Source organism: Saimiri boliviensis, chromosome 12 (assembly GCF_048565385.1).
Source record: "Saimiri boliviensis isolate mSaiBol1 chromosome 12, mSaiBol1.pri, whole genome shotgun sequence".
NCBI lineage: Eukaryota > Metazoa > Chordata > Mammalia > Primates > Cebidae > Saimiri > Saimiri boliviensis.
This window is the reverse complement of record NC_133460.1, coordinates 84,705,718-84,733,091: the sequence shown is the minus strand read 5'-3', so window position 1 is coordinate 84,733,091 and position 27,374 is coordinate 84,705,718. Positions and strand designations below refer to the sequence as shown.

The following is a 27,374-nucleotide window of genomic DNA, read 5'->3' as shown; positions in this document are numbered from 1 at the left end:
GAAAGGAAAGCCCAGATGTGAATGGGCCTTTCCCCTGGGCCTCATCCTATAGAGGCATTTGTAATATGGAGAAAAGAATTTTTCATTTTTGCTCATTGAATTCTATAAATTCTCTTTATGAATGAATTTTGTGTTCTTTAGTTCTTAAAAGAACTTTTGGATTATAAAAATAAATTCTTTACCTGTCGAATTGTTGCCGCAGATGATTGTTGTGGGAAATCTGGATCACTGACCTCTGTGCTTTCACTCCTAGAGATGTTTTCTAGTTACATGAGCAAAAGCTATTGCCCCAAAGTGATGGCTGTGGGTTTTCTTAGCAGCCACAAGCCCTGGAGGCGGGGCTGAGGAACAGGGAAATGCCGCTGTGAAGTCTTAAGAAAGCACTTCTGCTGAAACTCGGCGTGCACCGTGCTTCCCTGTGGCCACTCAGCTCTGAGGCAAGCCATCTTTCAGGGGTGTTCCTTTTGGCAAATAATATACTGTAATCTTGAGTCTAAATTTATATGTTGAAATGCTACCTTTTTTAAAATAAGAAACTAAATAAAATTATTTTACTATCAGTAATTTGTATTTTTTTCCCACATCTTCATTTTTCTGTCATCTTAACATGCTCCTAAGGCTGTCTTTCACATTTCAATTAGGGAGCTAGTTTACTTGCTGGTTTAACTTGACTGTAGAGGCTTTTATTACACTCTTCCCAGAATACGGCCTACCTGGTGTAGGAATGTTTAAAACAAGGTGTCCACTCTTTGCTGACTCCTGGAATTTAACAAGTGATGTTCTTCTAATTCCTTGTGGGAGAGGGGCAAGGAGGGAGGATGGAGCATCGGGCCACTGGGATCCGTCCCTGAGAGCAAAAATACTTCTATGCTGAGTAGGGGAGAAGACAGATCAAGCCAGAGGAAGGAAAATTTGTATAAATTATAACTGGCAATGTAATGGCACAATATAATCAACTTCGATAATTAAGATATTCGTGGCCCCGAGGCTGGTGGATCACAAGGTCAAGAGATCGAGACCATCCTGGTCAACATGGTGAAAGCCCGTCTCTACTAAAAATACAAAAAAGTAGCTGGGAAATGGTGGCACATGCCTGTAATCCAAGATACTCAGGAGGCTGAGGCAGGAGAATTGCCTGAACCGAGGAGGCGGAGGTTGCGGTGAGCCGAGATTACGCCATTGCATTCCAGCCTGGGTAATAAGAGCGAAACTCCGTCTTAAAAAAAAAAAAAAAAAAAAAGATATTAGTGGCCCAAGGGCCAGAGTTGGACTTACTCCTCCCGAGCATTCTGTTATTTCCTCCTAGAGTCAGTTTCCTGGTGATCCTGGGCCAGCAGGGAGTGGTAATGGGAGTTTCGGGGAAAGCAGCTCTTCCCTCCTGTTCCTATGGGATCTATCCCATGGTATCTCCTATGTCAGTTGCTGTGGACCTGAGAATAATTTGACCTGACTATCCTATAGGCTTTTGGTAGGTATTAAAATGAAGTGATTTCTGCCTTTTCTGTGGCTAAAGAATTTTGTGAATTAGAAGCTGTGGCTTCTAATTGCTTTAGGATTAAGTCTCAAGTGTGTGCACACGAAGTTTGTGATCTGGCCCCTGCTGTCCTCTCCAGCCATTCTTCTCTACGGTCCCTAAATGCACCTTCTTTCTCTCCCTTGCATATATTGTTCCATGTGCCTGGTTCACTTTCCTTCCCTCGTAGTCCTGACTTTGTTCAGCCAACTCCTAATGAGTCTTCGTCACTTCGGATTTAAGTGCTTCAGTTTGCGTTGAACTGCTTGACCCAGGTTAGCATTCTGTGTTTTCTCCCTTGTCACATGTCATGCACACTTCATGCCTCTCATTACCTGCCTAATGTCTTGTTTTCACAAATGCTAACCTCTGTGAGGGCAGGGGCTGACTGTGCTGTTCCCGGGGGGTGGTTCTGTTGCTAATGCCTAACATGGTATCTGGCCCGTATGAGATGGTTTTGTTGCATGAAAGAGCAAAAGGTTGGGTATGACATGCAGATAAATCAGGAAAGTGAGTCTTGGAAAAAAGAACTTAGAAGTGAGCCTAGAGTGTCAGGACTTCATGTGTCCTCGGAAGTTATCTAACATCCCTGAGCCTGTTGACTCATCCTTGCAGGGCGGCTCTTCAGCGCGTTCAGGAGGATATGTTGATGCATCTAGGATAGAGATTTGCACGTGGTAATTGCTGGGATACGTTAGTTCACCTTGACTACTGGAGTCAGTATACGTGTCTGTCTCTGAATAGCTGTAAGTTCCCATAGTGGAAAGGGTGAGCGCAGCGCGTGCTACATGCAGATGCATAATGGAACACGTTGATTAATGTCTTCAGCAGCTATGAGCTAAGCTAGCTGGATGTTAAACCCCAACCATAGCCTTCCAGGAGCATCCCAACAAGCTGGGCCAGCTTCTCATCTTTCTCCTGGTCTCTGCCCTGGCATAAGTCCTTAAAACTAATATCCTGTTAATTCATTGCTCATGCCTAGTGTCTATTTTGACAAAGACCATAACTCAGAATGATGTTTTACTCGTTTCCATTACCATATTTCTTTTGAATTAGTACCTGTCTTCCTAATTTTTGTTAATCTCTTTCAATTTTTCTCCTTTCTTGGGTTTTTAAATGTTTATTTTAAAAAATGTCTCCTTCCTTCCTTTCTGTATTTATTGAGCATCTACTATGTGCTAGTTGCTGAGGCAACATAAAGCCATATAGTGGTGAGGTGGTGTGTGTGGGCGGGAGAATGGGGCAATACAACAAGTAAGTAAGCAAGTATGATAGAATGTTAAGTAAGCAGGGGGTTCACTGGGTGCTATGGGGCTGCAGTGAAGATTCATCCAGCCTCATGGTTTCTAGGAAGCAATGTCTGATCTGAGCCAAATTTTTAAGGTTGGACAGGACACAATGGTGATGGCGGAGTGTGTTCCCGGCAGTGCAAGAACCACTTGCTATTGCATTTTAAAATGCATTTCAGGGCCGGGCGTGGTGGCTCACGCCTGTAATCCCAGCACTTTGGGAGGCCGAGGCGGGTGGATCACGAGGTCAAGAGATCAAGACCATCCTGGTCAACATGGTGAAACCCCGTCTCTACTAAAAATACAAAAAATTAGCTGGGCGTGGTGGCGCGTGCCTGTAATCCCAGCTACTCAGGAGGCTGAGGCAGGAGAATTGCCTGAACCCGGGAGGTGGAGGTTGCAGTGAGCCCACGCCATTGCACTCCAGCCTGGGTAACGAGCGAAACTCCGTCTAAAAAAAAATACATTTCACTGGGTCCCCTTGCCTCAACAGTGCTAGGATGCATGAGAGACTGTCCATTGCAAACCTTATGAGGCTCTACTGTTACTTCATTTCACAAGTGAGATCTAGAGAGATTACATTACTCAAGATCTCGTGAACGTGAGTGGCAAAATAAGGGTTTGAACCTGTCATATTCCAGATTACCACAGCCCTTTACATTTGCCTTTGAAGCCATTACATTTAGGGTGATGGAAGCTCTAAATTTAGGGGAGATTTTAGAAGCTGTTTCGAGATTGTTAAGCCCTGCAGTCGAGGTCAGGAAAAGGGGTAATCAGACGGCCCATGTGTTTAAGTGGTGACCCATGGCTGACTCTCTGCCCTCTGCAGGGTGTGGCAGAGGTGACCTGGGTAAGCTCAGTGGTATGACAGCTGATTCCAGAAAGATCAGCCCTTTGGAGCCTGGGGGAGCAGCGCCCTTATTTGTGTTAGAAAGCAAGTGGAGCTGAACAGCACCAGGCCGCCAGCACGCCACTCAGATCCCGTTTGCAGATGTGAACCACTCATTCTCCCAGTTGCTGGGAGAGTTCCTGGTGACAGCTCTTAGCTGAGTCGCTCTGCAGAAATTTTCCTCAGCTAAAGAAAGACCCCTGCCCTGGGCCAAGGTCACATCCCCTCTCTGGGGACAGCACATTCAATAAGTGGTTGATGCAGGGGTAGAAAGGCAATTTGCACCCAAAAAAAATTGCGTTGGTTTTCTCCATATGCAAGTCTGTCAGGGTGTGTGTCTTAATAGGCACAATAACTGTTACTGGATTTCAGACACATGAGGCAGTGTCTGACGCCTCTGGTGCCCTGTTACAGTTCTGCTTCACCTCACCTCTAACTCTGGCTGTGGCCGTGGTAGGCAGTTCATATGGCATCAACTCACTTTCCTCTGACCGAATCTCACCTCACACATGAGCTGCACTTAACTGCTTTTCACCCTAGGGATCCTCCAGCGCTACGGAAGCTGCAGTCTCCAAACCTGTGCTCAACTAGGGCACAAGAATGAATAGTCTCTGGGACACCCCCCAAGTGGTAGCAGTCAGGACCACAAATGGTTAGAGAGGAGGTGACCCAAAAAATCTTTTCAATGGAGACAGCAACCCTCCTGACACAAGAGAAACTGTGAAAATCACATTCAGTATGCTTCAACAAATGCTTGTTGAGTACCTAATATGTGCCAGGAAACCTAAAACATATAAAGTAATGGGCCAATAATGAACAACAGTGAGTAAGACGGACATAGTCTCTGTTCTCTTAGAATCGGCAGTCTTGTGGGAAGGTAGACCTTAACCAAAGCGCTTGAGAGACTGTCAAAGCGGGAGGAATGCAGTACTAGGGGGTTATCAAAAAAGAGGGAGAAGATAAAGAATGAGAAAGAGCATCAGCCGGTTAAAGATCAGGGAATAATGGCTCAATAAAAAGACAACCCAATGTTAAAATGGGCAAACGATCTCACCAGACATTTCTCCAGGCAAGATACACAAATGGCCAATAAAAACATGAAGAAGATGGGCACAGTGGCCCACGCCTGTAACCCCAGCACTTTGGGAGGCTGAAGCAGGCAGATCATTTGAGATCAGGAGCTCAAAACCAGCCAGGCCAACATGGTGCAACCCCCTCTCTACTAAAAATAGAAAAAAATTAGCTGGGCATGGTTGTACCCACCTGTAATTCCAGCAGCTGGGGGAGGCTGAGGCAGGCGAATTGCTTAAACCCAGGAGATGGAGGTTGCAGTGAGCCAAGATCATGTCACTGTACTCTAGCCTGGGTGACAGAGCAAGACTCCAGCTCAAAAAATAAAATAAAAACTACTAAACTATATACTTTATAAATTATATGATATGTGAATGATATCTCAAGCTGTTTTTTTTTTTAAAGGAATTGAATGATAGCATGATAACCTCAGTTCAAGAACCTTCCAGAAATGGTAAAAAATATTCAACATAGGTACATTATTAGTGAGAATGGGAGCACCAAAACTTGAGACCGAAGAGGTGGGTGTGAGGAGAGGGGAAGGGCATGGTGGGCCTTCTAGAGTCTTCTTACCCACTGGTAGCTTTTCCTGAAGGTTGAAACCCTTTCAAAACAAAGCTTTTCACAGCAAGATGGTGGCAGCTGCCCAGGGCAGGAGAAGCAGTGGTGGCAGAGGCCGTAATGGGGCCAGGCAGTGGTCCCAGCTGCGTGACAGGCCTCAGTGGCTTCTTGGATAAGTGGAAGACAGATGAGAACCATGGAAAAATTGACAAGTGGGATGGATCTGCTATGAAAGATTCTGGATGATTCTGCCAGAAAGATACATCTGGAAATATACAAGTAGGTGGAGAATTTTGGTCTCATTGACATTCGCCTCACCCTCTGAAAGTGCTCCTCTTTCCCTGCCATGGTGGCTTTGATTTGGGATTCTATGCACCCCTTTCTAGGGTCAGCCTGTTTTGACCATGTGTGTCCTATTTTGTGATGATGGGGATTCTGATCATTTATTTATTTATTTATTTATTTATTTTATTTTATTTTTATTTATTTATTTTTTTGTTTTGAGACAGAGTTTCGCTCTTGTTACCCAGGCTGGAGTGCAATGGCGCGATCTCGGCTCACCGCAACCTCCGCCTCCTGGGCTCAGGCAATTCTCCTGCCTCAGCCTCCTGAGTAGCTGGGATTACAGGCACGCGCCACCACGCCCAGCTAGTGTTTTGTATTTTTAGTAGAGACGGGGTTTCACCATGTTGACCAGGATGGTCTCGATCTCTCGACCTTGTGATCCACCAGCCTCGGCCTCCCAAAGTGCTGGGATTACAGGCTTGAGCCACCGCACCTGGCCTCTTTATTTATTTTTATCTTTATTTTTTATTTTTTGAGACAGAGTCTCGCCATATCCAGGCTGGAGTGTAGTGCCACAATCTTGGCTCACTGCAACCTCCATCTCAAAAAAAAAAAAAAAAAAAAAAGAGGCCAGGCACAGTGACTCATGCCTGTAATCCCAGCACTTTGGGAGTCTGAGGTGGGGGCAGATCACAGGTCAGGAGATAGAGACCATCCTGGCCAACATGGTAAAACCCCATCTTTTCTAAAAATAAAAAAAATTAGCTGGATGTGGTGGCATGTGCCTGTAATCCCAGCTACTCAGGAGGCTGAGGCACAAGAATCGCTTGAACCCAGGAGGCAGTGGTTGCCGATTAGAGATCGCAATCACTGCACTTCAGCCTGGTGACAGAGCGTGACTCTGTCTCAGAAAAACAAACAAAGAAACTGCCAAATTGTGTTCTAAAATGGCAGTTTCATTTTTGTATTCCTACCAGCAATGAACGAAAGTTTCTGTTGCCCCACATCATCAGCATTTGGAGTTGCCCATGTTTTGGATTTTGGCCATTCTAATAGATGTGTAGTGGTATCTCATTGCTGCTTTAATTTGCAATTTCCTAATGATATATGATGTGGAGCATATTTTCGTATGCTCATTTGCCACCTGTCTTGTTCTGTTTTCTGCTGCAATAACAGAATACCACAGACTGGGTAATTTAGAAAGAAATGAAGGGTTTTTTGGCTCATGGCTCTGGAGGCTGGGAAATCCAAGATTGAGGGGCCACATCTGGTGAGGGCCTCTTGCTGTATCATAACACACAGTCAGGAATCACACACGAGAGACACAGCAAGAGAGGACTGAACTTCACCCTTTTATCAGGAGCACAGTCCTATGATGACGAACCAATGCCCACAGTAACACACTAATCCCTTCAGGAGGGCAGTGCCCTCATGCCCTTGACCTAATCGCCAAGCCTGTCAACACTGTTACCATAGCAATGAAATTTCAGCATGAGTTTTGGAGGGGACATTCAAGCTATAGTACCATCTATATATCTTTTTTTGGTAAAGTGTCTCTTCAGATCTTTTGCCCATTTTTATTTTTATTTTTGAGACAGAGACTCACTCTGTCACCCAGGCTGGAGTGCATGTTTCCATAACATTATATAACCTCCTGTAACTAATTTCAAGTGGCTGCTTTGAATTTAGTTGCATGAATGTAAAATAAGTTTGAAAACCAACCGCTAGTTGTTGCATGCTTTAGTACCATATTTGCCTCCTTGAACAATGCTACCATAAATATATGTTGGTTTTTGTTTTTTTGTTTGTTTGTTTTTTTAGAGATGAGATCTCACCATGTTGCTAGGCTGGTCTTGAATTCCTGGGCTCAAGCTCTCCTCTCACCTTGGCCTCCCAAAGTTACTGGGTTTACAGGAGTGAGCCTCTGTGCCCGGCCAATACATGGATATCATCCTTGGAAGTTTACACCTGCATGGTGAGCTTTCCCTCAAGCCCTTATTCTGGCTGCTTCCTCCTCATCTTTAGTTTCAACTTAAATACTACCTCCTCATAAATGCCATCTCTTACCTCTCTGTTTTATCAAATTCTCCCTTTGTCATCCAACTCTTTATCAATTTATAGAATTATGCTCAATGTCTATTGCAAATGTAGTTTGTTTGACTGTTTATTTCCTGTCACTTTCACCAGACTTTAAGTTCCATGAGGAATCCTGGGCTGTGCACAGTGTCTGGCACAGCATAGATGCTTAGTAAATATTTGCTGAGTGATTGCATATATAAATGAAGAAAAGAATGAATTTATGTCAGTACCTCAGGTTGAATTCCTGAGATGGAACTGATGGAGCAAAGGCTAGGCCACTTGTAAAAGTATTACTTAATTTCTCCCCAAACCTTCAACAGATTTCACACTAGCATTTACACAGGTGTTTGTATCTCTTTCCAGTTGGCCAAAGAGTACGACTCTGTTTACACCCTGTACTTTGAATCCTGGCCCACCATAGTCTTCCATGAATATAAAGCAGTGAAGGAAGCTCTGATTAATCAGGGTGTTAAATTCCTTGGCAGAGGACATATTCCAATGATTGATGGTGCCCAGAAAAGATATGATATGTTTTAAATCAAAAGACATGTTAATTTTCTTTGGCACCTGAATATTTCGCAAAAAATTTTGATCAACTAATTCGATAATGTCTGTTCTGCACTAAGCAACTGACTAAATGCTACCATACTGCAATGAAATTCTGACACTAACTACCCAGAGTTAGCATAGACTCCATAGATAAGGACATGGTCCCCAACAAGACTGCCCTCACTCCAGATGCCAGCTGCAAGTTCAAGGGTCCTCAGGTCACCCACATTTCTGATCAACTAAAAAAATTCAGGGTTTCCCATGACCATTTCAGGTATGATAATTTGCTAGAACAACTCACAGGACTCAGGAAGGTGCTATACTTAAAATTACAGTTTTATTCTATAAAGGAAACAAATAAATAATCCCATAAGATGAAGTCTGGGAGGCTCTCAAATGCAGAGCGTCTGTATCCTCCACCTAGGAAATAGAATGTGTTACCCTCCTGGCACACCAGCATGTTCAGCTACCAGGAAGCTTGAACGGAGCATCAGTGCCTGGAGTTTTTACTAGAGTCTCATTACATGGGCATGATTGATGGAATCATTGGCCATGTCACTGAACTCGTGAACTCAGTCTCCAGCCTCCTCTACTCCATGGAAGTTGAAAGTTCAGGCTGATATCACTTGGCTCAAAGGCTCAACTCTCTAAACATATGGCTGGTCTTTCTGGCATGGTTGGCCCCCATCTTAAAACTTTCCTGGAACCCACCTGAATCATTTCCTTGGCACATACTCAGGTGTGATCCCAGGGGTCCACCATGTTCCAAAGACAGTTTTTTTTTTTTTTGGAGATGGAGTCTCGGTCACTGCAACCTCCACCTCCCAGGTTCAAGCCATTCTCCTGCCTCAGCCTCCCAGGTAGCTGGGATTACAGGCATCTGCCGCCATGCCCAGCTAATTTTCATATTTTTAGTAGAGACAGGGTTTCACCATGCTGGCCAGGCTGGTCTCAAAACTCCTAGGCTCAAGTGATCCACCTGCCTCAGCCTCCCAAAGTGCTAGGATTACAGGTGTGAGCCACTGTGCCCCACGTGCCTACCAAAGGCGCTTTTAAAAAACACTCAGGAAATTCCAAGGGTTTAGAAGCTCCGACAAACTATGAACTATATGCATGTGTGTATATGTGTGTGTGTGTGTGTGTGTGCACGCGCATACATATACGTATGTGTGTGTATATACACACATGTATTTGTTTATTTAATTAGACGACAACAGATCCTCTGGTAGCTCCATTGAGATGAACATCAGAAACAGACCCCAAGTATCCTGCAAGTTAATGCTGTGCATATAATTGAGATAAAAACAATCTGAGAACCTTTTGAAATAAGAGTTGTTACCCAGAGGTCTCAGGGTTGAGGGAGCTGAAGTCATGCTTGGGGTGGAGTTTCCCATGGCACACAGGATGTAGTAGCACTGTGGCCACGACAGGAGACACTGACTAGACATGGAAATGGCTGTGGTTTCAATGGCAGCCTGGGCGCGAGGGAGATGGAGAGGAGGGAGGGCAAACCAGGGCGTCCTGCACAGGGAGCAACGGTGATCAGTCACATTTTAGTTATTCAGTTGGGTAATAGGCTCACAAATAATTCCTTTTGTTACTATGCTTCAAAATTTAGATGTGTGGCATATATTCCTTTATAGGTATCAAATGACACACAATAAAAAATGTAGAACAGTCTGAAAGTCTCCTCCAAACCACTTAAAATTATAAAATTACAAGTCCTAGAAAAGTAGAAAGAAATTCTTTCACAGCATATTTACGAATCATTAAATACAATGCTGTGTAGTAACTATAACTAAAGCTGTAAGAGAAGCAAGATTTTGTCTCTCTCACATAAGATTAAGGTACAATTATTTAAAGAAGCAACCCATTCTTACCACTGAGTTTACGAAAAAAGTAAAAGAAATTAAAAAAGAAGAAGCAACCGAGTTCCCCTTCTACAACCTCCCTTTCTGAAAAATAAGTTTATTATATTGGGTGTGCATGACCTTTTACATTAATTTTAAAACTGGAGATGGAGGCCGCTGGGCTGGATTGAGCTGAAACAGGAGAAAATTGTTGGTCTAAAACTTACAGTTTTGGTAACTCAAAAAATTGGTTTCCAAACTTCCCATAAAATTCTTGTTACCACTCCTTACTAGCCGGTAATGGGAATAGATAATTCAGCTCTTCCTTCCACTAACTTTTCTATTTTAGAAAATAACAGAGAAGGGCTGGGTGTGGTGACTCACACCTGTAATCCCAGCACTTTGGGAGTCTGAAGCAGGGGAGTCGATGGAACCTGGGAGGCAGAGGTCACAGTGAGCTGACATCATGCCGCTGTACTCCAGCCTGGTCGACAGAGCGAGACTCGATCTAAAAAAATAATAATAACAGAAAAAGAGCATTCATTGATATTTTAGTTTTCCTTCTCTATTAGTTCCCTAGGGCTGCCATAACGAAGTACCAATGATTTGGTGGCTTAGAACTCACAGTTTGGGAGGCTGGAAATCTGAGATCAAGGTGTTGGCAGGATTGGTTCCTACAGAGAGCTGTCAGGGAGAATCTGTTCTGTGCCTCTGCTGTAGCTCCTGGTGGCTTTCTGGCCATTTTTGGAGTTCCTTGGCTTGTAGGTGCATCACCCTGAACTCTGCTTTCATGTTCGTATGATATTCTCCCTGTGTGCATGTCTGTCTCTGTGTCCAAATGTCCCCTTTTAATAAGGACAGTCATATTGGCTTAGGGCCCACCTGTGACCTCATTTCAACCTGACCTCTGTAAAGAGCCTATTTCCAAATAAGTTCAAATTCACAGATACTGGGGGTTAGGGTGCCAACATTTTTTTGGGGGAAACAATTCAATAAATAGTACCTTACTAAGTGGAATAACTGCTAAAATACTAAATAGCTTTCTCAGACATTTATTTATTTATTTATTTATTTATTCATTCATTCATTCATTCATTCAAGACACAGAGTCTTGCTATATTGACCAGGCTGGTTTTGCAGTTGTGGGCTCCAGCAGTCCTCCCACCTCAGCCTCCCAAGTAGCTGGGACTAAAGGCATGTGCCACCACACCTGGATAATTTTGGTAATTTTTGTAGAAGTGAGGTCTTACTGTATTGCCCAGGCTGCTCTTGAACTCCAGAGCTCAAGCAATCCTGCTGCCTTGGCCTCCCAAAGTGCTGGGATTACAGATGTGAACCACCAAGCCCAGCCTGCTTTCTGACATCTTTAAACAGCTATAATACAGTGCTGCATATTCCTGGAATATATGTCTAGCTAATCAAGTCATTGAAACCTTTCCTGGTAACTGACTCGATATTTTGCCTCATTTCTTTTATTGTTGTTGTTGTTTTTGTTTTGTTTTTTTGAGATGGAGTCTGGCTCTGTCACTCAGGATGGAGTGCAGTGGCTCTATCTTGGCTCACTGCAACCTCCACCTCCCAGGTTCAAGCAATTCTCCTGCCTCAGCCTCCCTAGTAGCTGGAACTACAGGCACCCACCACTACGCCCAGCTAATTTTTGTATTTTTAGTAGAGACAGGGTTTCACCATGTTGGCCAGGCTGGTCTTGAACTCCTGACCTCAGGTGATCCACCTGCCTCAGCCTCCCCAAGTGCTGGAATTATAGGTGTGAGCCACCACAGCCGGCCTGTTGTATTTTTTTGTTTGTTTGTTTGTTTGTTTGTTTGTTTTGAGATAGAGTTTCGCTCTTGTTGCCCAAGCTGGAGTATAGTGGTGCCATCGCAGCTCACTGCAACCTGTGCCTCCGAGGTTCAAGTGAATCTCCCACCTCAGCCTCCCAAATAGCTGGGACTACAGGCACGCACCACCATGCCCAGCTAATTTTTGTATTTTTAGTAGAGATGGGGTTTCACCATGTTGACCAGGATGGTCTTGATCTTCTGACCTTGTGGTCCACCCGCCTCAGCCTCTCAAAGTGCTGGGATTACAGGCATAAGCCACTGCCGTCTTTACATTTTTATCTCATTGACAGATGGCAAACTCTTACTTTATTTTATTCATTTGAGCCACATACCAATATTAGATGCTATTGTTCATTCACTGAAATGCAAAGTTGAAAATAACTTCGTGTTCTTAGAGGCATGGATAAATAGCACTCATGCCTTACCTGAGGGAGCACAGATACTGTAACATTTTTGGAACGGAATCTAGTGATGTCTGTTTTCATATTGTAGAGACCTATGGGAGAATCTGGTTTACATAAATAGGAACAACCCACTTGGCAGTTATGCAGTCCGTCCACACACTCACAGACACTGGGGTGTGGAGGGCATCGCTTCCTCGAAAAGCACCAGAATTACAGGCATGCAGGTATGGGAGAGAGAAGTAAATATACTTGAAATATATATATATATATTTACATAAATATATAATATAATATAGCATAAATTATAATTTATAATCTGTAATTATATGTCAATAACTAAATATAAATATGTGATATACAAATATATATTAAATAAATAAATTTTATTTTATTTTTGAGACAAGGTCTCCATGGCTGGAGTGTAGTGGCACCATCAGGGCTCAGGTGATCTCCCACCTCAGACTCTCAAGTAGTGGTACTACAAGTGTCACTCCCTGCAAATTTGTGTATTTTTAGTAGAGATGGGGTTTCACCATATTGCCCAGGCTGGTCTCAAACCCCAGGACTCAAGTGATCTGCCTGCCTTGGCCTCCCAAGGTGCTGGGATTGCAGGCATGAGCCACTGTGCCAAGCTAACTAAATATATTTAAAATGTATACATATATATTCACAAGTTTCTCAATAAAGAGTGAGGAGACACGGGAGAGCCTTCCAGGTATCTCTTGTTATGTGACGAACCTCTCCAAACTCGATGATGTAAAACAACCAGCATTTTTCACGCTCGTAGGTTCTGCGGGTCAGGAATCTGAACCGGGTACAGTGCAAATGGCTTTTCCCTGATTTATAGGCCCAGGGCCTTGGCAGACATCCAGTTTTTTCCACCCTGAACATCTGTGTGGATTCAAATGGCTGAGGGCTGGAATCCCACTGAGGCTTCTTCACTTATGAGTCTGGCTTCTGGGCAGGGATGACCCAAAAGCTGAGGTCAGCTGGGAGCATCAACCCAAGCATCTTCATGGCCTGCCCACCTCATGGCTTGGTGCCTGGAACCCAGCGGGGAGCCTCCTGGCGGAGATTAGAGAGCGAGGCAGAGGCTGCAAAGCTTCTGCTGACCAAACCTCAGAATGTACGACCACGGTCTATTCATTGCAAACAACACCCAACAGCCAACTCGAATTCACAGCAAGAGGAGTAAGGCCTCCCCTCTTGAAGGGGAGGTGATGTCCACACCACAGGAGAGCAGGAGGGACAGGAGCTACTGCTGCCAGGCAGATGACAGGGCCCTCTGAGCAGCCTTGGAAAGACCAGCCCCAGTGGTGGGAAGGACACCGGGAGACGGGGAGACTCAGAAGCCAAGGAAGAAGAGTTGTCAGCTGGGTCCATGGACCATAGGTGTGGATTTGGCCAAGCAGGTGGTGGTCACATCCTGAGCAGGTGCAGTGTCAGTGGAAGAGCGAGGGCAGAGCTGGGCTGCAGTGGAATGAAGAATGAATGGGAACTTCTGCTTCCTGGCTGAATGACCTTCTCATCGAAACTACTATTACATTTGGATAAAATATTTTTTCCATGAGCAGGAAACTTTGTTTTCTTTTGTCTTTTGGGCTGGGGTCCTGCGCTGTTGCCCGCTGTTGCAGTGGTGCAATCAGTTCACTGTGGTCCTGACCTTCTGGCCTTGAGCCATGCTCCCTCCTCAGCCCTCTGAGTAGCTGGAACTATAAGCACGAGCCACCACACCTGGCTAATTTTTTATTTTTATTTGTGAGATGGTGTCTCACTATGTTGCTGAGGCTGGTCTCAAACTCCTGGCCTCAGGCTGTCCTCCCACCTTAGCCTCACAGAGTGGTGGGATTACAGGCATGAGCCACGGTGCCAGCTCAGGCAGAAAATTTTTCATATTTATGAGTATTACAGTAAATATAATTTGAGGACTTCTAGTTTTAGCTTGGAGAAGTAAAAAGCTAGAAGAGCACTGCTCTACCCATACAAGAAAAATAAATTAAAACCTCAACAGTAAATTAACTTTTCTTGAATTCATCAGAGCTGAGCGTTCAGGGAAAGGTGTAACCTAAAAGCTGGGAAAGATAGGCGACACAGGACTAGAACATCATTGGCCTGGAACAAATAGCACCCTAGCATAGTATAAGGTGATTAAACTAGAAATGTTTCATGAATTGCTAACGGCCAAGTGAGAGCTGGCAAGAATATGTGAAGCCCTTGGTGGGGGACGCCAACCTAAGGAAACAGAAGAGGTTTCTCTCCTCACTGGTGGAACCATCTCGCCTAGTCTCTCCTACTTGCGCTATGGGCTGGGCTTGGTGGCGCCCAGCACTTTGAGAGGCCAAGGTGGAAGAAAAGCTTGAGTCCACGGGTTTGAGACCACCTGGGCAAAATAATGAGCCCTTGTCTCTACAAAAATAAATAAATTAATTAACAAAATTAGCTGGACGTGGTGGCGAGTGCCTGTCCCAACTGCTCTGATCCCTGGATCCTGGGACATAGAGGCTGCAGTAAGCCTTGATTGCACCACTGCACTCCAGTCTGGGCGACAGAGCAGGACAATGCCTCAAAACAAAATAAACAAAAAAACAAAGCATCCTTCATGTAGCTCATTATTATAGTCAGTCCCTGGAAAATACACTGTCCCCCTCTCCCTCCATCATATTTGCCTGGCATATACTCCAACCTCAGAAGAATGCAAACACCTGTCCTTTCTGTGTTAGTGCTTAGAAAATGAGCACTTCTACTGAAATTCTCACAAGAATTAGATGAGCTTCCCTTGACATTTATACCTGCAAACCTCAACTAGTGTCTTGATCGGGTCAGTTAGTTCCTCTGTTGGCTCACTTTTCCACTCTCAGAGACGCCTTATTTCTCCTACTAACCCCCAATATGCACTTCCACTCTCAGAGCCATTGACTCATAAGTCATTAAAAAAAAATAGGCCAGGTGTGGTGGCTCACATCTGTGATCCCAGCACTTTGGAAGGCTGAGGAGGATGCATCACCTAATGCCTGGAGTTCAAGACCAGCCTGGCCAACATGGTGAAACCCTGTCTCTATTAAAAATGCAAAAATTAGCTGGGCATGGTGGTGGGCATCTGTAATCCCAGCTACTCAGAGGCTGAGGCAGGAGAATCTCTTGAACCTGGGAGGCAAAGATTGCAGTGAGCCAAGATTTTGCCACTGCACTCCAACCTGGGCAACAGAGCAAGACTCTGTCTCAAAAAAAAAAAAAAAAAAATAGAGGAATCAGAAGGAAACTCTCTCTTTTCTCCTCTTCAGCATTTTATCTATAGGTCTATCTGCCTCTACACCCATATTCTCCTTCTTACCTCTAGTTACAACTGAAAAACTATACCTTCTCCTGACAGGGAGAATCTGTACCCGTACCCTAGATCCTGCAGCATCTCACCTGCCCAAGAATTTGACTTCTAGCATAATGCCTTCTCCTCAGGGATGATCCATTTTTCTCTGTGCTTGACCTGAAAACTATTTCCCGTCTCTCATGGGCCTATTTTATCTAACAGTTTTAGGGTGCTGCGGGCTGGACTTCCCACCCTCCTTTAACAGCTGCTTCTGGTCGGATCAGCAAAGGAAGGCAATGGCAAGAGAGTAGGGAGGGGAGGAGAAGAAAGCCAGGGCTGGCATCTCCCCAAAGCTGCATGGCCCCTACAGCTCCAGCTCCTTCAGGACAGGCCTGCTTTGGTTCCAGCTCTTAGCAGGTAGCCCAGCCTCTGAGCTCCAAGGATGCCAACTCCTCCTTTTGTGCCTTCTACTGGGAGGTGGTAGCCACTTTCTGCTCCTTATAATCACCAGATTGGTTTGCTGTCCCTGATGTGGCCTCTCAGTGTTTCCATCTCCTTTATGCCAATTCCCTGGATTGAGTTTCCTCTGTTTTAAATATTTAGGCCAAGTAGAGTGGCTCACTCCTGTAATTTCAGAACTCTGAGAGGCTGAGATGGGAGGATTGCTTGACTCTAGGAGTTCAAGGCCAACCTGGGTGACATAGCACCAGGTATAAATTCTCTACAAAACATTTTAAAAGTTGGTTGGCTGTGGTGCCACACACCAGTATCCCAGATATTTGGGAGGCTAAGGTGGGAGGATGGCTGGAGCCCAGGAGCTGAAGGCAGCAGTAAGCTAGAGTCACGCCACTGCACTCCAGCCTGGGCGGCAGAGTGAGACCATATCACTTTTAAGAAGGAGGTAGGGCTAGGCACAGTGGCTCACATGTGTAATAACCAGCACATTGGTAGTCTGAAGTAGGAGGATCACATGAGGCCAGGAGTTTGAGACCAGCTTAGCGGACACAGTGAGCCCCAATCTGTTAAAAAAAATAACTGAAGAGAAAAATACTTTTGCAATTGCATCTAATAATTTTCAGGCCAGGAGTGGTGGCTCATGCCTATAATCCCAGTACTTTGGAATTTGGGATCATTTGATCTCAGGATTTTGAGAAAATAATCATTTTCCTATGACAGCTAACATTTATGAGTACCTTTTATGTGTCAGATACTCTACTGAGGATTTTGCATGCATGATCATATTTAGTCAACACAACGGTCCCATGAGGAAGAAACTAGTTTTTGTTTTCATTCTTCAGATGAAGTTATTGAGACAATCGAAGTTAAATAGGCTAGGCTCAGTGGCTCACGCCTATAACCCAGCACTTTGGGAGGCTGACTCGAGTCAGCTTGAGTCCAGGAGTTCAAGACCAGGTTGGCCAACATGGTGAGACCCTGTCTCTAATAAAAAATACAAATAAATAAATAAATAGTTGGACATGGTGTGTGTCTGTAGTCTCAGCTACTCGGGAGGCTGAGGTGGGAGAATCACCTGAGCCTGGAAGGTTGAGGCTGCAGTGAGTCGAGATCACATCACACTCCAGCTTGAAGTGACAGTGAGACCGTGTCTCAAAAAAAAAAAAAAAAAGTTAAGTAATTGGCCCAAAGAAGGAAGTGTTGGAGATAAGATTCGAATTCAATCTGCTTAGTTCTACAGCCCATACCCCTAAGCATATCCTGCAATGCACTAACGCATTTATTTTTATGTACTGTCTCCCAGATACTGTCCATATACACACATATTTTACACAGTTGTATTTATAGTATATAGAAATTTTTTCTTTTCTTTCTTTTTTTTTTTAATTAGAGACAGGGTCTCAGTATGTTGCCCAAACTGGTCTTGAACTCCAGCAATTTGCCCACCTCAGCCTCACGAATTGCTGCAATTACAGGTGTGAGCCACCATGCCCAGCCCAGTAATTTTCGCATATTGAGTTCTTCTAAAATGTTATTAATATTTCTGACATTTCTACATAGTTTTCATAATTCTTATTTTCATAGTTGCTTAGGTTTTCCTAACATTGTTTTGTTATAATTATGCAAACTGTTACCCAATTATTAGAATTTAGATTGTTCACAGATTTTTAAAATTAGTATACATGGTGTAAAAATAAAAGAAATCTTGGGACCCCAAATTCACTAAGCTAAAGGGAAAAGTCAAGCTTGGAACTGCCTTCCATTTTGGTTCTTAAATAAGATGGCTACAAAGATGAAAAGCTACATACCTCCCTCACACTTTGCCCACAAGAACATTCCTGATGGGTCCCAAGGTCTTTACCCTAAAGTGTTTCTGTTTAAGTTCACAATGGCAATGGAAATTGATAGCTTATCTTCACAGATGGGAGACACAGGACAGAGCTCCGAGTCCTCCCGTGCCTACCTGAGACAAATGCTTATCTGATTGTTTCCTCTGCCCTGTTATCTACATTTCTTACGTAAAAACACCGATTCACTGAGCCAGAGGAAGGCATGAATGGCTATTTTCCCCTATCCCCGTCTCACATATCTGAATATCCCACCTGATATGGTTTGGTTCTGTGTCTCTACCCAAATCTTATGTCAAATTGTAACACATGTGCGGGGGGGGCCCAGTGAGAGATTATTGGGTCATGGGGGCTAATTTCCCCCTTGCTGTTCTTGTGATATAAGTTCTCATGCCATCCGATGGTTTAAAAGTGTGGCACTTCCTCTTTTGCGCTCTCTCTCTCTCTCTCTCCTGCCACTACGTAAGATGTGCTTTGTTTCCCCTTTGCCTTCCACCATGATTGTAAGTTTCCTGAGGCCTCCCCTGCCATGCGGAACTGTGAGTCAATGAAACCTCTTTTTTTTTTTTTTTTGAGACAGAGTCTCGTCCTGTTGCCCAGGCTGGAGTGCAATGGCATGATCTTGGCTCGCCTCTGCCTCCCAAGCAATTCTCCTGCCTCAGTCCCCCAAGTAGCTGGGATTACAGGCATGCACCACCACGCTCAGCTAATTTCGTATTTTTAATAGAGATGGGATTTCTCCATGTTGGTCAGGCTGGTCTCAAGGTCCCAACCTCAGGTGATCCACTCGCTGCAGCTTCCCAAAGTGCTGGGATTACAGGCGTGAGCCACTGCGCCTAGCCTGACAAAGTAACTTTCCTAAGATGCATTCTCCTCATCTAAAAATAAGGGACTAAAAACCAAACCTCAGAATGAAGATGAAATAAATACAGTATGCAAAACATTTACATAGTATCCAACATTCATAAATGCTCCATAATATTACTTGTTGCTATGATTACTATTATAGCATCCAAATAATAATATGTTATTAGTAATATAGTATAATACTATACAGCAATTGGTATGCTATGCTATAATATACTACTACTACTATATTTATGATTCCATCCTAGGTTGGAGAAGTTTAAAGGAAAATGAACTCTATATAAATCTGACAGGAGGGAAGCCCACGTCTTGAAATCCTGATGTAAGATGATTCAGTTCTGAATGTGGGGCTGCTGTCTTCTCACATCGGCTAAGCTCTTTGACTCCACATAGATCCTTGCCTCTGCTCCCTGCAGCTTACCTGCTCCACCCTCTTCAAGGAGTGTTTCCAGGATGAGAATGAGACATTCCTCTCCCTGATGGGTTTGTTAAATGAAAATTTTAAGGCCAACTCTGTGCATACTGCTTATGAATTAGCCCTGCTCCACAAGGAGCTGTTTTAAAAAATAAAGAAAAAGAAAAGTGAAGTAAACTGTGTGTGTGTGTGTGTGTGTGTGTGTGTGTGTGTGTGTGTGTGTGTGTATGTATGTGTGAGAGAGAGAGAGAGAGAAAGAGAGAGAGAGAGAGAGAGAGAGAGAGAGAGAGAGAGAGAGTCTTGCTCTGTTGCCCAGGCTGAAATGCAGGGGTATGAACTCAGCTCACTGCAACCTATGCCTCCTGGGTTCAAGTGATTCTCCTATTTCAGCCTCCTGAGTAGCTGGGATTATAGGCACCTGCCACCATGCCTGGCTAATTTTTGTATTTTTAGTAGAGATAAGATTTCACCTTGTTGGCCAGGCTGGTCTTAAACTCCTGACCTCAGGTGATTCACATGCCTTGGCCTCCCAAAGTACTGGGATGACAGGCATGAGCCACCATGGCCGGGTAGGCTTGCTTTCTTTCTCTTTCTTTCTTTCCTTCCTTCTCTTTCTTTCTTTTTCTTTCTCTCTCTTTCTTTCTTTTCTTTTTCTTTGTTTTCTCTCCCTTCCTTCCCTCCCTCCCTTCCCTCTCCCCCCCCACCTCCCTTCCTCCCTGCTTCTCTCCTTCCTTCCTTCCTTCCTTCCTTCCTTCCTTCCTTCCTTCCTTCCTTTCTTCTCTTCTCTTCTTTCAACAAGATCTTGCTCTGTCACACAGGCTGGAGTGCAGTGGCACAATCTTGGCTCACTCCAACCTCTACCTCCTGGGTTCAAGTGATCCTCTTGCCTCAGCCTCCCAAGTAACTGGGATTACAGGCACCCACCATCACACCCAGCTAATTTTTGTATTTTTAGTAGAGATGAGGTTTCACTTTGAGCCAGTCTGGTCTTGAACTCCTGACCTCAGGTGATCTGCTCACCTTGGCCTCCCAAAGTGCTAGGATTACAGGCATGAGTCACTGTGCCAGCCTAAATGTTTTCAATATATATTTCAGATGAACTAAGTGATATATTTTTTACACACACACATATGTTTCTGAACATATGTTTATCTGGGAGTGGGTAAAACACATGCATTTTCTCTATAGCTCATTCACACTTATACAGCACTTATATAGTCAGCCATTTTTTTTTCCTTTCCTTTTTCTCTTTTTTTAAAGAGTTAAGGTGTTGCTTTGGCACCCAGGTTAGAATGAAGTGGTATAATTATAGCTCACTTTAGCCTGGAACTCCTGGGTTCAAGTGATCCTCACACCTCAGACTCCCAAGAAGCTGGGTCTACAGGCATGAACAGCTACACCTGGCTAATTTTTTTGTAGAGACGGAGTCTGACTGTGTTGCCGCGGCTGGTCTCAAATTCCTGGCTGCAAGTGATCCTTTTTTTTTTTTTGAGATGGAGTCTTACTCTGTCACCAGGCTAGATTGCAATGGCACAATCTCGGCTCACTGCAACCTCCACCTCCTGGGTTCAAGCGATTCTCCTGCCTCAGCCTCCTGAGTCCTGGGACTACAGGTATGTGCCACCACACCCAGCTAATTTTTGTATTTTTAGAGATGGGATTTCACCATGTTGGCCAAGATGGTCTCAATGTCTTGACTTAGTGATCTGCCTGCCTCGGCTTCCCAAAGTGCTGGGATTACAGGCATGAGCCACCGTGCCCAGACACAAGTGATCCTTTTACCCCAGCCTCTCAGAGTGCTGGGACTATAGGCGTGAGCCACTGTGCCTGGCCTTAGCCACTTTAGCCACAATGCCTTCCCAGATAGCATGCCATAGTTCAATACATTATAAAAAGCTGATTATATTTTCACATAAAAACAATTTTGTTGTTTGAAATTGGCTCTGGATAAAGGATTCTAAAGCAAATACACTAGATATTAACCGTGGGTGTTGTTAAATGTATTGAACAACTATAGTGCAGTCACCGGTCCTTAGAATACAATGGAGCATTAAACACCAGCTGGACAGAAGAAAAATATGTCAGTGTATAAAAACATATCACAACCCAGAATCTGAAAATTATACTTTGAGCTCTGTAAAATTAACATTGTTTATATAAAGTTTCCCCAAATATGTATAAATGAAAGAAAACTACCACTCAGCTGTATCATAAATATGCAAATTATAGCAAACCTTTAATTCATAATAACCTGTTTAACCTTCTTAAGCTCTGAGAGAGCTGGTTCCTTTAGAAACTCTGTCTAAGTCAGGAGTGTTGCCATGATTTTGCAGTTCTCACAGATTTCCTTGCAATCAGTTAAGGCATTTAAAATCATTCTTCTTACTGAGGAGGCGCATTAAAATGTCCTATTCATTTTGATGGACTCTCAGAAGACTAGATGTTTATCTGGGAAAGAGACAAAAGACATAGCCAGGTTGTTTATTTAATCCTTCAAAATTTTTATTGAGCATTCGTTGTGTATCAGACTTGCTTGGTAAAGGGAATAAAATGATGAGTCAGATAATACCCTGCAAATTATCTTCTGATACAGGCAATGAAAATCGTTGTTTTTTAAAAATAGTAATGCTGGCCACATGCAGTGGCGCATGTCTGTAATCCTAGCACTTCAGGAGGCTGTGCTGGGCAGACTGCTTGAGCCCAGGAGTTCAAGACCACCTTGGGCAACATGGTAAAACTCCATCTCTACGAAAAATACAAAAAAAAGTTATCTGGGCATGGTGGAGCATGCCTGTAGTCCCAGCTACTCAGGAGGCTGAGGTGGGAGGATTACCTGAGGCTAGGAGGTTGAGGCTGCAGTGAACTGTAACAGCACCATTGCACTCAAGCCTGGGCAACCGAGCAAGACTCTGTCTCAAAAAAGAAATAGCAATAATAATAATACCTTGCAATTTTCTTTCATAGCACTTGTGACTTGTGACGATGAAGTATAAATGACGTATATTTAACTTACTTCTATATTCTCTGCTACACTATATACTCCCAGAGGGCCGGGACAGTATCAATTTCCCACAGCATGTATTGCCAACAACTAGTACACGCTTGGAATATTACAGGAGCAATATTATTGTAAAATATTATTGTAATATTTTATATTACAATAAAAGAAATTAAATTTACTTATTAATAACAATCTGTCAGCATGTTAAGCTAATCAAAAAGATTAATAATAATACAGTCCTTACCTTCATGGAGTTTATAGTCTAATGCAGGTGTCCCCAAACTTTTTACACAGGGGGCCAGTTCACTGTCCCTCAGACCGTTGGAGGGCCGCCACATACTGTGCTCCTCTCACTGACCACCAATGAAAGAGGTGCCCCTTCCTGAAGTGCGGCGGGGCGGGGCGGGGGCGGATAAATGGCCTCAGGGAGCCGCATGCGGCCCGCGGGCTGTAGTTTGGGGACGCCTGGTCTAATGCAAAGATCATTAAAACAAGCAATAAAATGAAATGCTAAGAGAGGAGGTGCAAACTGCTATGGGAGGATGTAGCAGGAACTAATGTGAGCCAAGGAAGGACTTCTAACCCAAGGCCCACTGGGTATATTTCTGCAGTGATTGAGCTAAGAGCTGAAGAGTGAGTAGGGATCAGTGGTATGAGATGATGGCAGAGAAAAATAGACCAAGCAGGAGAACCAGATGTGCAAAGGCCCTGAGGCAGAAGAAAGCTGGGAATAAGAAAGGGAGAAAGAAAGCCAGCGTGACTAAGGGCTGAGCAGTGGGAAGTCAGCAGCCAGACCTCTGCCAAAGACCTTGGAGGCCATAGTAACGCTTCTTGTTTATCCCAATAGCAATGGGAATTATTTCCAGGGTCTAAGCCTGTGTAAAGAATGATTACATTTGTGTTGTGGAGGACAGATTGGCGCAGTCAACTGTGGATTCAGGGAGAGCAGCTAGGAGTAGTTTCAGGACAGGTTTCCTAGTTACGGAACCTAAAACAGGAATTTATGTGAGGGATTGATCAAGTCAATGCAGTCAGGAGAAACTTGAATATATATGGATGACAGAAGCAGGACAGGGAAGAGGGAAAAGTTAGACATAGAGGTGGTTTGCAAAACGTCTAGCTTCCACCTGATGCTTTGTTTTCTCTGAGGTGCTTCGTAGAACATCATGCAAAGAGCCATTCATTGTAGTTTTGCTTTCATAGATCAGAATTATGTCCAATGACGCTGATAAGCAGAGAGGCCTTTAAGAACTCAAGGCCTTTCGCTTCAGTTTAAAAATGGAGAGGAGCTTCTGAATCCCCAATTTTATATATGAAATGCTTGCCCAAGAGCAAGCCTTAATGGAATGGAGGGCACATGGGTTCCATGCTGGCTTCTCATCCCCAGCCGGCCAGTACTTGACTATGTGGCCTCAAGCAAGTTATTTCATCTTGCAGACTTCTATTTTTCCACTTTGAAAATGGACCAAAATTCCCACAGGGGACTCTTAGCTCTGATATAATTTGTATTTGAAATTCAAAAATGAAATTGTGGTAGCTGGGTTATCTCAAGCACATTCTCAGAGATGCAGCTATAGGAAGCCAGTGTTTGTATTGCTCAACAAAGTGGTGTTTGCCATTTCCACAAAACATACAGGAGAGTGGGTGCAGCTGACAAGGAAGATCCCCACTAGAGTGAGGACATTGCCCCTCAACAGTTGCTTTGCCAGGTAACGTGGACTAAGTCAGAATCCCTGCCACCCAGGTCGTTTTCTCACCTCTACAAGAGGAACAAGCCAATTAAGCCAGGAGGCTGAGGACACACCTGACCCAGCCTTCATTTTTCCTGGAGCAAAGTCCTTGGTATTTGCAGCAAAATCGAGAAGAGGAATTCCAACAGGAGCAGAGCGATGGGTTGCTTAACATATCTTTGACCTTGGGAGACTTTTATTTTATTTTGAGATGAAGTCTCACTCTGTCGCCCAGGCCAGAGTACAGTGGTGTGATCATGGCTGGTAAGGCTGTGCTAACAGCCTCGACCTCCCTGGGTTCAGGTGATCTTCCCACCTCAGTCTCCCAGTAGCTGGGACTATAGTTGTGTGCCACCATGCCCAGCTAATTTTGTGTGTGTTTTTTGTAGACATGGGGGTCTCCCTGTGTTGCCCAGGCTGGTCTCGAACTCCTGGGCTCAAGTGGTCCGTCTGCCTAGGCCTCCTGGGAGCCTTTTTTAGGCCACTTTCTGTCACACATTACAAGCACTTCCAGAGCATTCCCAGGTAACAATCATGATTCGTGTCTCTGCAGACAAAGTTCAGAAGAAATCGTTCATGGGATTGGATGCAGCCAAAGACCCTCTGTGAAGGACAAGACAAAACTGGGCCAGCCTGCGTGAGATACAAGGGTAAATCACCCTCCTTCCTTCTACTATGCCCCATGCTGTGGCCCGCGGTCTGTTCAGACAGTGCACAATCCCTAAGTGAGATGAGTCTGGGAAATCTGACTGGGGCACTGGGGTCCATTGCTGGGGCCGCTGAGAAGTTTTTACTTCTGTTGCTGCAAGAGAGGCAGCTAAGAGTCACAGAAAGAACATAAGGCCAGAGTGGTGTGCCAGGGTTTGAAATCTGTCACAGCCATGCAGTACACTTTCAGGCCGTTCTGTCACCTCTGGGGCCCTGTCTCTGTCTTCCTAGAATGGAGGAGGCTGATTGGGGCTTCCAAGGCCTCTTCTCACTCTCATCTAAAATGTATGAAGGGAGCCCTGATTTCCATTCATAAGAATCTCATGGGAACGGAAATCTGGTTTTTCATGGTGGATTAAAAAAGGGAGCAAGAGATGGAAATGGTACCTGCAGCTCTAGGGCAATCAAGGCAACTCTCACTTCCTTTAATCTCAATACTCTCCTCTCACGATCACTTATGCCAGGACATTTGGGATACTGCCTCATCTGACAGTTAACATTTGTAAAGCACATAGAATTTACTAAATGTTTACATGCACACTGGGGATGCAGTCAGTCTTACATAGTGATTAAGGGTTTGGGCTTTACATTTAAACAGTTCCAAAGTATAGAGGAGGAAGAAAAGGTGCTGAACCTGACCAAAATGCTGCAAACAGAAACAGCTGCCAGTCTTGCTTACAAATAACAATCCAAAAGTCTATTGATGCATAGGTCTGGCATCATATTAAAATTACTACACCATTGGTTGGGTGTAGTGGATCACACGTGTAATCACAGCACTTTGGGAGGTAAAGGTGGGTGGATCACCTGAGGTCAGGAGTTCGAGATCCGCCTGGCCAACATGGTGAAACGCCTCCTCTACCAAAAATACAAAAATTAGTGGGGCATGGTGGCACATGCCTGTAATTTCAGCTACTCAGGAGGCTGAGGCAGGAGAATCGCTTGAACCTGGGAGGTGGCAGCTGCAGTGAGCCAAGACCCTGGGCGACAGAGCAAGGCTCCTTCTAAAAAAAAAAAGTTATACCACTAACACAGGAATCAGGAACTTAGCAGGGATGCAACACCAGGAAATTAATCTTAAGAAAACTCACCATATAAATACAATTGATACAAAATTACATAAATACAAACCATGCAAAATTGTATAAATACAATTTACAAATGCAATTTTGACATTACATGATAATCTTGTTTGTACGGAAAATGCTTTTGATAATATTTGACATCCATTCTTGATTTTTCTAACGCTTAGTGAAACAGAAATAGATGAATATCTCTTTAGCCAACGAAAACGTATCTCCCAAATTATGCTTCTTTGTAAAAGCCTGGAAACATTCTCATTAATATCAAGAATAAGACAAGACAGGTTCATGCCTGTAATCCCAGCACTTTGGGAGGCCGTGGCAGGTGGATCACCTGAAGTCAGGAGTTCAAGACCAGCCTGGCCAACATGGCAAAATCCTGCCTCCACTAAAAAAACAAAAAAATTTAGCCAGGCTTCGTGGTGGGTGCCTGTAGTCCCAGCTCCTTGGGAGGCTGAGGTGGGAGGATCGCTTGAGCCTGGGAGGTGGAGGTTGCTGTGAGCTCAGATCGTGCCACTGTGCTCCAGCCTGGGTGACAGAGTGAAACCCCATGTCAAAAATAAATAAATAAATAAAAAATAAGACAAGGCTATTTACCATTACAGTATTGTTCAACTGGAATTAGAAAAAAGTAACAAGAAATAAAAAAAACTTAAAAGATGGAAGCAAAAACTTTAGTTGCTATAATTGTACCTGAAAAACCCAAGAAAATGGACTCCTATAGTCAGTATGAATAAACCTCAGAATCAACAGATACCGTGCAAGGGCGGGTGACCTCATCGCCCCGATGGTGGCAGCCGACAGGAGTCGGGGAGAGGGGGCGCGGTAGAGTGCGGGAGAGAGGTGCCGGGGAGGCCCCTGCGCTGCCAAAGGCTTGGGGGCACTGGAGCGGCCCTGCAGCTGTCGCCTGAGCCCGGCCCAGTCTGGCGCCCGCCGCAGATGGTAAAACGCAAGATTCAGGCCCTAGAGCAGCAGGCGGAAGAGGCAAAGACCGCGCGCAGGGCCTGCAGCGGCAGCTGGCTACGGGCGCGAGCGAGCGACTCGAGGAAGCTGGAGGTGATGTGGCTGTCCTCAACCGACGCCTCCAGCTCGTTGAGGAGGAGTTGGATGGGGCTCGGAACGAGTGGTCACGGCCCTGCAGAAGCTGGAGGAGGCGGGAACGGCTGCAGATGAGCGTGAGGGAGGAATGAAGGTGACAGAAGACCGGGCCATGACGGATGAAGAGAAGATGGAGATTCGGGAGACGCAGCTCCAAGGGGCCAGGCACACTCTGGAAGAAGCTGACCGCAAGTGCAAGGAGGTCGCTCGAAAGCTGGCCATCCTGGAGGGCAAACTGGCCAGGGAAGAGGAGCGTGTGGAGCTGTACGAACGGAAATGTGGTGACCTGGCAGAAGAGCTCAAGAATGTCATTAACTATCTGAAATCTTCGGAGGCTGCATCTGAAAAGTATTCTGAGAAGGAGGACAAATATGAAGAAAAAATTAAACTTCTGTCTGGCAAACTGAAGGAGGCTGAGAACCGTGCTAAATTTGCAGAGAGAATGGTTGCAAAACTGGAAGAGACAATTGATGACCTGGAAGAGAAACTTGACCAGGCCAAAGAAGAGAGCGTGGCCTTCTATCAGACACTGGCT

General features: G+C 44.5%; 1 long non-coding RNA gene across 2 annotated transcripts; it reads left to right on the top strand.

The window, feature by feature from the left end:
* The first annotated feature begins 135 nt into the window (after positions 1-135).
* LOC141580639 (uncharacterized) lies at positions 136-24,615 on the top strand. 2 transcript variants are annotated; one of them, XR_012512918.1, is made up of 4 exons: positions 136-5,602; positions 7,430-7,583; positions 19,054-19,127; positions 24,505-24,615. It is a non-coding gene; the product is annotated as an uncharacterized LOC141580639 (long non-coding RNA). The 2 variants fall into 2 exon arrangements; XR_012512917.1 differs by lacking the exon at positions 24,505-24,615 and having other exon boundaries at positions 19,054-19,384.
* The last annotated feature ends 2,759 nt before the right edge of the window (positions 24,616-27,374 follow it).